Source organism: Manacus vitellinus, unplaced genomic scaffold (genome assembly GCF_001715985.3).
Source record: "Manacus vitellinus isolate BGI_N305 unplaced genomic scaffold, ASM171598v3 scaffold_119_pilon, whole genome shotgun sequence".
Classification (NCBI taxonomy): domain Eukaryota; kingdom Metazoa; phylum Chordata; class Aves; order Passeriformes; family Pipridae; genus Manacus; species Manacus vitellinus.
Genome location: NW_021938894.1, coordinates 412,123 through 421,907, shown reverse-complemented (window position 1 = coordinate 421,907; position 9,785 = coordinate 412,123).

Here is a 9,785-nt window from a genome sequence, read left to right as displayed (position 1 = left end):
AGCAACATTCCCAGTGCAGGTGTTTGGCACACACTGCAGAAGCCACCTTTGCTCACAGGTCCTGATCCAAGGAGCAGGAGTTGGGTTTGGTTTGAAAACCGCTGCTCCTGAGCAAACAGCAGTTGGAGTTTCTCCCCAAGGAATCACGAGAACGAAGCAATTACACATTTTCAATGGGAATAAGGATGAGCTGGGGTGAAACGTCCCCTTTTCCTGCATCTCTGACAACCTCCACCCTGGTCCAGATGCTCTTGGCAGGAGCCAGGAGCAGCACAGCCCAACCCCCAGGCACAGCCGTGCTGTGCTGTTCCCTGGATTTCCTGGGACTTCTCCCACACAGAGCCCAGGGTGCTGGACCCTCCCCACGTTCCCAAGGGAGGGCACCAGGGCCATCACGACGCTGGGATTCGGGGCTCCCTGTGCCCAGGGTGCCTGTGCAGAGCCCAAATTGTTCTTCCAGAGCCCTGAGTGGCACAAACACAGCACAGAGCCAAAGGAGAGGTGGGGGACAGCGGGATACCTCCTCCCAGCACAGTCCCAGGGAGCAGGAAAGCATCCCAGCCATTTCACCTCGTTAGGCTGAGAGGCTGAAAATAGCCCCGGGATGAAAAACAAACCCGTTGGACAAGTTCCCCAAAGCCAGGGGCTCTGGCCAGCAGGAGCAGCCCCAGAGCTCCATCCCAGCCAGAGCTCCTGCACCTGGAGCTCCAGAGGGGACACAGACAATGCCACTTGTCACTGCCAAAGGGGCATCACACCCAGGACAGCCCGCGGGAAGGGAGGGGAGACACAGACAGCAATGCTCCATCTGAGAGCCCTTTGAAGATATCCATCTCCCAGGATGGCACAGGAATGCCAGACATTCCCATTGCAGCTCCCAGATGACAAACTCCAAGGGCTGAGCCTCACCCTTTGATGCACGAAACATTTTTTTTCTCCTTTCCCAAGAAGAGAAATAAGAGAGATGGGAGGAAAAGTCACCAGCAACCCCCCACCTCTCACTTCTCACCCCAAAAGCTGTGAGGAAAACCCCAGGGGTGATCCTGCAGAGTGGGAGAGCAGCACTGAATGACCCCAAATGTCCCTTTCCAGCCTTTTTTTGTTAATGGTGCAGCAAATGAAATGAGGGACAGGAAAACCTGTTTATCTGCAAAACACAGAGTGCAAATCTCCAGGAAACGGCGGGTCCACCAGAAACCTCTGAGAGCAGCAGGACCCCAGGCCAGGACAGCACTTGGGATGAGACAAGGACAGCCTGGGGTGGGACCAGGACAGCCCCCAGCACTGCCTCACCTCTGCCCCTCTGCCTGGAGTGCTGCTGTCACCACTCCCACAAAACCAGCAGCATCTCCAGGGGAGTTTCCACACTTCCCCAGTGTCTCCTCCTTTATCCAGAGGGCCCCCAGGACAGAGCTTAATGAAACACTCTCCCCACAGCAGCCCAGGCTGCAGGGGTGCCACTTCCATCTGCCATGCCCGAGGGAGGCCCAGGAATCTCCTCCCCTTCCCAACCCTGTGGCAGAGGGTCCCAGCTCCCCCCTCTCGGATACCCACAGCCAAAGCCAGCCCAGGGCTCCAGGGGGGCTTTTTAACCCTCTGAGACCCTGGGCATGAGCCACAGAGCAGAGATGGGGCTGCTCTGGCAGTGCTGGGCACGATCCAACACCCCAAACCCCTCTGGAGGGTCACCAGCTGCTGTTTGTGCCCCAATCCCAGTGGAAGGTGCTGGGATTGCCCCTGGGATGAACCGACCCGAGCCTCCCATGCAGAGTCCTCAGGGTCCACACACCCCACAGCTAAAAGCACAGGCATGGACAAGTCCTTTACTGATCCTTTCCACAGGTTTTAAAAGAAAAAAAACCCAAATCTCCTCCTTATTTTGCAGTTTCCAGAGCAGACACACCATGAAATCCCGGGAACATCGAGCCACTGCCTCCCTTCCCAAATGCTCAGCTCTTCCATCAGCCATTTTCCCATAACACCTCATTCCTGATTTATTTCTTTTCACTTCCCACAAGCCTAATCCTGCTGCTGACAGGCCAGACCCGGATCCAGCTCCAGGAATGCCAAGCAGAGGAGAAAGCTGGAAGGCTCCACGAGGACCTGCACAGCCTGGGATGGGATCCCTTCCTTCCTCCCGACCCTCAGAGCTCACCCACAGCCCCAGCAGGTGGGAAAAGCCATCACAGACAGGATTGAGGGAATGCTGCTTCCAGGGGCTGCCTGGCCTGCAGGTATCCATCCACACCTCACCTGAAGTCCTGGAGCTCCTCCCTGACCAGCACAAGATGCCAAACTTGAATTTTTGCTTCCCAGCTGCAAAGTGGGAGGAACAAACCCACTGGGCACACCCTTAACAACAGCAGCAGTTTGGAAAGGGACGTTTCCAGAATTGGTTCTCTCCCCTCAAAATTTAGTTTTTATCCCCCATCCTTCTGTACCAAGTTAAAAAACAACTTTCTTTCCCCTTGGCTTACTCACACATTAATTATGTCCTGGCACTCTTACAGATCTAAACAAATGCACTGCTGAGCAGCTTTGATCCTGAATTATTCCTCCCTTCCCTGCAATCCAAAGCCTCCCTTGCCTGGGAAGGGGCAGGCTGTTCCAACCAGCAAGCTGTTCCTTTGGAACTCGGAGAGGAACATTCCTCAAGTTCTCCTGTTTATTGTGTTTGTGTCCTACCAGAATTTCAGGCCCCAGAGCTCCAAACCTGGAGGAACTGACCTCAAAACTCTGTCCTTCGGGGAAAAACAAACACGGGGCTACAGAAATAGAGGCTTTTCCTGCAGAAGGTGTGTGTGTGTCCTCCAGACATCCTCCCTTCCAGGGGCAGGGCTGCTGCTCTCACTGAGCACTGCTGGGGCCAGGGATTCCCAAATCCTGGAGGAGGTGAAGGGGCAGTGGAACTGAGGGGATGCAGAGCTCCCAGGTGGGATAAAGTGCACTTCCCAAGAAGGGAATTTGCCTGGATTTGCCTCTGTGGGTCCTGAAAACGTCTCTTCCAGCAAAGCTCAGCAATGTGTACACACACAAAGAAAAATATGTACATTTTTACCAAAGGGGCAACAACTCAGCCTGGTGAGAGACTTCCAAGGAGCACTTGGTGGTTCCCAAAGTCAGACTCCACAGATGTCCATGACATGCAGCCAGTTAATACTTTTTCCAAAGTGGAAAAAATAGGTTACTTAAAAATAGGCCCATAATCCAAACAAACAAACAAACATCCCGGTACTGTTTCACGGGAGAAAACAAACAGGGACAATTCAGGGGCAGAAACTCGTGTGGTTCCCCAAGGATTTCCTTCTGCTGCTCTGATGGTCTGACACCGAGCAGGGCTGGGGACTTCAGCCTGCACTGCCAGGGAAAATAAACATATCAGCTGGGCACAGTCCTGCCTTGCACCCTTATCATTCACAGTGCTGTAATTGTTATTGCAGAGACCCTGGAGCCCCTGGCAGGGCCTGAAGGGGCTCCAGGAGAGCTGGAGAGGGACTGGGGACAAGGGATGGGGGGACAGGACACAGGGAATGACTTCCCACTGCCAGAGGGCAGGGAGAGATGGATATTGGGAAGGAATTGTTGGCTGTGAGGGTGGGGAGGCCCTGGCAGAGGCTCAGTTTGAGGCAGGAGCTGCTCAAGGCTCCTGTGTGCTGCAGGAGTGATGGAGCAATGAATGGCATCACCAAAGAGTCTCCTAAAACTGCCCTGACAGAGCCAAGGAGGTGCCAGGAAATGAGTGAGGCAGGACTGCAGGGACTGGGTGAAAGGAGGGCAAGGGAAAATTAGAGTGTTCCAGAGAGCCCCACTTGGATCAGCCACAGGAGGGGAGCAGATGGCTCAGGAACATGAAACATCCCCAAATTCCAGCAGCAAATAAAGGCCTGAGGGCAGGAGGGGGAAGCAGCAGGTCCTGAGGCTGGGGGGATTGCCAGACCTCCACCTGACATCAGGTAACTCCAGTGTCCCGTTTCCAGCACGTTCCAACACTGCCCCTGCAGGTACCCACAGCGGGGCTCCAGCCAGCCAGACCACCCAGGAAAATGAACCCCCCAGTTCCCAAAGAGGCAGGTCCTGTGGGAATCCCAGAGCTGCCCAGGAAGAGCCACAGCTCTCCTGCTTGTTCCACCTGCCCAAAAGTTCATTTCCCTTTCTCTGGATTGAAAGCAAAGCTAATTAATGAAGGAAACAGCTTTTTCTACACTAATTGGTGTGTGTAATTAGGGCTCTGAGAAGCAGAATGCCAGGCTGGGCACAGTCCAGCAGCTGAAGGTGTCCAAGCCTGGCACGGACCCTGGAGAGCCACCGTGGGACAGGAGCCACCAGCACAGCTCCCAGCAGGATTTCCAGGAGCACAGGGATAACCTCAGGGAAAACGGCTGCTTTTCAACCACCTGCTCACAGGAACAGCCTTTAAACTAACAAATCACAGAATCCCAGGATCCCTGAGGCTGGAAAAGCCCTCCCAGCCCATGGATCCCCCCTGTGCCCCATCCCCACCTTGTCCCCCAGCCCAGAGCACTGAGTGCCACGGCCAGGCCTTCCTGGGACACCTCCAGGGCTGGGCACTCCAAACCTCCCTGGGCAGCCCCTGCCAATGCTAAATCTACATGGAATTAACACCAGGAGGGCCTTTTACTTCCCTTCCCTCACCAAAAACTGGGCAGATCATGAACCACAACTCTCTGAAGGGTAACACACCTCCCCTGCACTGTCACCAGAGATCCTTCCCATGCCTGGAGGAGGAGAAGGGAAGAGCCCTCCCATGGAATCACAGTGTACCAACATACCCAGGCAGCCCACAAGAAACTGTGCAGGCAACAGAAAAGCAAATTCTTCTCCCTTCTTACACCCTTTGGGACGAGGTTCTGCTCCAAGATCATCAAGGCATCCCAGATTAAGCGATGTCAGGAGGCTCCTCCATCACACATTTACTGCTCCATCCCCTCCTGAGAGGAAAGTGCAGACAGGGGGGTTGCTGCCTTGGACTTCCCACATGGGTAGGTGTATCCCTGCCCCCCCAAGGAAAGGCCCAGCTCCCTCCAGCTCCACCTGCACCGCTCCTGTTGGAAGGGACCACCCGAGGGGCACTGGGGGCTTGCAGAGAGCTGCTGTGCAAAGGAGTAAATAAATAATCTAACAAGAAATTCAATTAAAACCCCCTCTGTGATCCAGCTGAGCACTGCTCCACATTCCTGGGCCCAGCAGGGAAGGGAATGAGCAGGAGGTGCCCAGCACTCCCAGTGCTGCCCAGCCAGCCCCGCTCCTCCTCCTCCTCCACGAGGCCACGGTTTGCTGCCAAAACACAGTTCCTGCACCTCTCAGAATGGCAATTCCTCGAGATGAGTTTCATTCCCAAGGCTGTGCAATCCACTGTGGCTTCCAACCGAGCTGGGGAAGAACAGGGCCTGTTTCCTGGCAGGCTTTTCCAAGTATTCTCACAACTGCTCTTCCTCCCTTGCCCAGCCCGAAGCCGCCACTCACAGATGTGAGTCCTGCTCAGTGACCCTGCACACCTGAAAGGGTTCATTAAACTGCACAATCCTTCCAGTCCTGGAGGCAAAAGCTCCTTTAGGAAGTGTTCTATCAAAGCAGGGAGAGCTGCAGGAGCTGCTGCAGGGAGGGTGTGCTGAGACAAGGCAGGTCGTTGTGCACCTCCCGGGGCTGTGATCCAGGACAGGGCTTGGAGGTTCCCAGCACAGGAATATCGGGATGAAATCCTACCCTGGTTCCGCTCCCACAGCACCGGGAGGGCACTGAGCTCAGAGAGGAGCCGGATCACAGAATCCTGGAATGCTGGAGGTTGGAAGAGACCTCCAAGAGTGTCCAGCCCAACCTCCCACCGACAGTGGCGTCTCAGCAAACACCACGGACTTCATCCAACCTCCTGCCTCCAACAAGCAGCCCCTTTCCAGAGGCTGCCTCTCCAGCATCCTGCTCCCTGCAGCCCATGGAGCGAGTGGCTCTGGCACGGGGACGGGGCACAGCCCTGGCTCTGGCACGGGGACGGGGCACAGCCCTGGCTCTGGCACGGGGACGGGGCACAGCCCTGGCTCTGGCACGGGGACGGAGCACAGCCCTGGCTCTGGCACGGGGCACAGCCCTGGCTCTGGCACAGCCCTGGCTCTGGCACGGGGACAGGTGACGCACACCAGCACCACGGAGGAGCCGCCCCGGCGTCACGGTTCCCTCCGTGACGGGAGCATTTAAATCGGGAGAGGGAGGAGAACCAGCCCTGCTCCCACCCCGCAGGATGATGCATCACGGAGCTTCCAAAGGCTCTGCTGAGGCCACGTCCTGCTCAGGTGCCACAAGTCCAAACCCATCACTTTCCAAGGTTCAGCAGTGAAGGATTCACCTCCAATTAACCCCCGGGGCCTGGGATGGCAAGGACAGGAGTGCTCGGCCACAGTGCCTGGGCACAGTGTCCTCCCCCAGAAATGAGTGTCTTCCCCTCGGGAGTCAATGCCCAGTTCAAAGGCTGTGGTTGCAGGCCCCCCTCCTCATGCTGGACTGTGTCCAGTGGGATGTTCTGTGGGTTTAAGTGCAGCTCCAGGTGCTCCAGGCAAACACAGAAATAGCCCTGGGCACAGCTCTCCAGGTTTTCTTTGGATACACTGGTTATTTTTATAACCTGTGTTCCAAACCACTTGAACAAGAGCAAATGTGATTGAGGAATCAACACAGGGGAGCAGCAAACAGGGCAGGGAGGAGAAAGGAAGGGAAAGAAGAGCTGCTTGGCATAAGGAAAAGCCACCAAAGCCTGTCCCATCCCTGTACCAGAGGGTCCAGCCCCCACCAGCCCCTGGCACACGAGCTCCACATCTCCCCAAAAACGCCTCAATCCCAACACACTGTCCAAAGCCCATCCCTTAACTTGCAGGAGACAGAGGCAGGAAAAATCCACACTAAGATCCCTGATCTGAGAGCCCAGACCTCCCCCAGCACAGGCAGAGCGTGGAGACACAGCCCTTCATCCATAGGGATGCAAGACCACAGGGAGGAATTCCACAGAAAGTGATATAAGGCTCAGGGCACCACTTCCATATGATTGCTTGGAGATGGGTCTGGATCTGTCTGCAGGTGGAAGGTGTCACCACTAAAGGAACCAGGATCCCAGTCATGCAGATCCCTGCCCCTTCACAGCCAGTTTTCCTTGGCTCTCCTACAAACACACCTGAAGGTGCCCACCTGTGCTGGGCTGCACAGAGGGCAAACAAGGAAAACAAGAATCACCTTAAATCCCAGGAACTGCTCACAGCTGATATGACTTAATGAGGAAGAGGCCTCTGAGCACCTTAATATCTTAAATGAGATGGAATTTAAAACTTTTGACCCAAACCCACCTAAAACTTGTGCAAAGTGTTTGACACAATCCTCGAGGATGTTCTGACAACGACCAGAAAAACAAACAAAACCTGGCTGGCTTGGGCAGCAGCCCCACTACAGTGAGTGGAAGGAGGAAAAAAAGATCCCTGAAAGTCCAGTTTGTCCCCCAGGAACCTCGTTTGCCCCTTTTAGGGGGCGTGAAAAGATCCCGGGCCGGGCTGTGGCCTGACAAATTCTGGCTAAAAATAACCAGGGGCGGGTGAAAACAATGAGGTGTGGGACGGTCACACATCCTGTGAGAGCACCGGGAACTTCCCAAACCTGGGACTGGGGCAAAACCTGCCCGCTGGGAGCCCTTTTGGCTGCTCTTGGCTCCAACCCCCTCCTCCTCTGTCTCAGCGTCTCTGCTTGTGAAATGGCTCCTGTGCTGCCGAGTGGAACCAAACTTCAATCTGATCTCGGCAGGAAAAGATTAGAGATGAAAGATTAAAGCCCTCGACTCGCCTCTGAGTGAGTCAAAGCCAAGAGAAAAACCTGATTTTCCCCGGGGTTCAGTCACCAACTCTGATTCTCCCGCAGGGATAAAACTGCCCGTGTCAAACTCCTGCTTATAAAAGAGTATCTGAGGGACCGGGATCATCCCCTGACCCTCCATAAAACCCGCTGCTGCTCAGGCTCCCGCCCTCTGCAAACACTTCCCTGCTTCCAGGGAAAAGCAGCCGCTGCCGATATTTTATCATTACGATCATGCAACTCCAGTTAAAGAAAAAAAAAACCAGGACCTCAGAAAGTGTGTCAAAAACGAGCACTTTCGCTTTCAAAACGCCGTCCGACACCCACCTCTGCCTCTCGCCCCGGCTCGTTCTGCTTCCAGGGAACACACGGGGAAAAGCGGCTGCTGGGCCAGCCGAGGGCATCCCCCGCTCCCAGCTCCAAACGCTCCAGAGCCAAGGGCCGAGAGGCCCCAGAGGACACGGCGAGCTGGGGGAGCAGAGGGAAGGAGCCCCTCGGACCTGCCCCGGGAGGGGACACGGAGCAGGGGACACAAACCCCTCCTCTGCACGCCTGGGGCTCCAAACCCGGTACCATCCCCTTGCAGGTCTGGAGACCCAGCAGCGACCACAGAACGCGGCCGGGAAAACCAGGAGTGACCAAAGGCACCTGTCCTGCGGGAACAGCCCGTCCCGGGGATTTACCGGAGCTCTGCACCGGGGCTGCTCCCGGGCGAGCACTCGGGGCTGTGCCCGGCCCAGGACCGGCCCGGCGCTGCCTCCGCTCGCAGCCCAGGCAGAGCCAGCAGCTGAATCACCCGGGCTGCCACACTTCTGCAGGGCCTCCAAAAATAACTCCGCTGGAAATTCCTTGGAGGCACAAACCTCGCTTCAGAAGGGACTGCAGAGATCCAGTTTCCTTAGTGGAGCAGACTGGATGTGAACCGGCCCGAGCGTCTCGGAGCACACGGAGAGGGGACAAGGAGCCCCCTTCTCACGGGGACAGAGAACAGTCACAGAGCCCATCCCGGAACAACCCCCCTGCCCAGGGATCACGCACCGATCCCGGTCCTCCTGCTGCCACCACGGCTCCAGGGCCTGCTCCCTGCCCTGCTCCCACCACCCAGTTTTGCTCGCAAAGCCAAACCCTTCCCGGGGTCTTTCATCCAAACACCCGCCCCTTCCCCTGCACCCCAAACCCCTCCCTGAGCTCCAGCCTGGAGAGCTGCTGCCTCGCCCAACACAGCACCGAAACGGGGGTCTGGAATTGCTCAGCACCTCTTCTCCTGCCCGAACACCCAGGTGGGCTCCGCTGGATGCCGGCGGCGGGGGCTCGGAGCCTCCCGGGGGCTGAGCAGCACGTGGCGCTCGGTGTTTTGGCTTCCTGGGAGCCGAATCCCATTCCAGAATCCCTCTCCAGAACCCTTCCCGGCCCCCTCACCTGCAGGGACGCGGCTCGGGGGGGTGCAGGACCCCCGCGGATCCCCGTCCTGCTCCCACAGTTCCCAGCAGGATTTACGGACCGGGCTCCAGCGCTGACCTCGGGACTGTCACAAGGACGCAGAGCCCACGGAGGTGTCCCCGGCTCCCAGCCAGAGCCGGGCTCCAGGGGGAAAATCCCCAGGGGCTCGGCTCTCCGGCCTTTTTGGCTGGAATGGGGGTGGTTTTTGGGGCGGAGGGGATGGGAATAGGGGGATACAGAACAGCTGGGAGTCAGGGCTCTGCTACCTGCGCTCCTCAGGTGGGAACCGCTCCGTCCCTGGGGCGGGGGGACACGAACCCGGGAATGTCCCACACCTGGGAACGTGCTTAGACAGAACTTAAAACACCGGGATTTCGGAACGGCCCCCTGCCAGACCCGCAAACAGATGAAACAACGCCAACACCCCAAACCCACCGCCCGCTCCCGGTGATGCGACTGCGCCCGGACGAGCCCGACGGTCCAAAGGACTGGAATGTAAAACT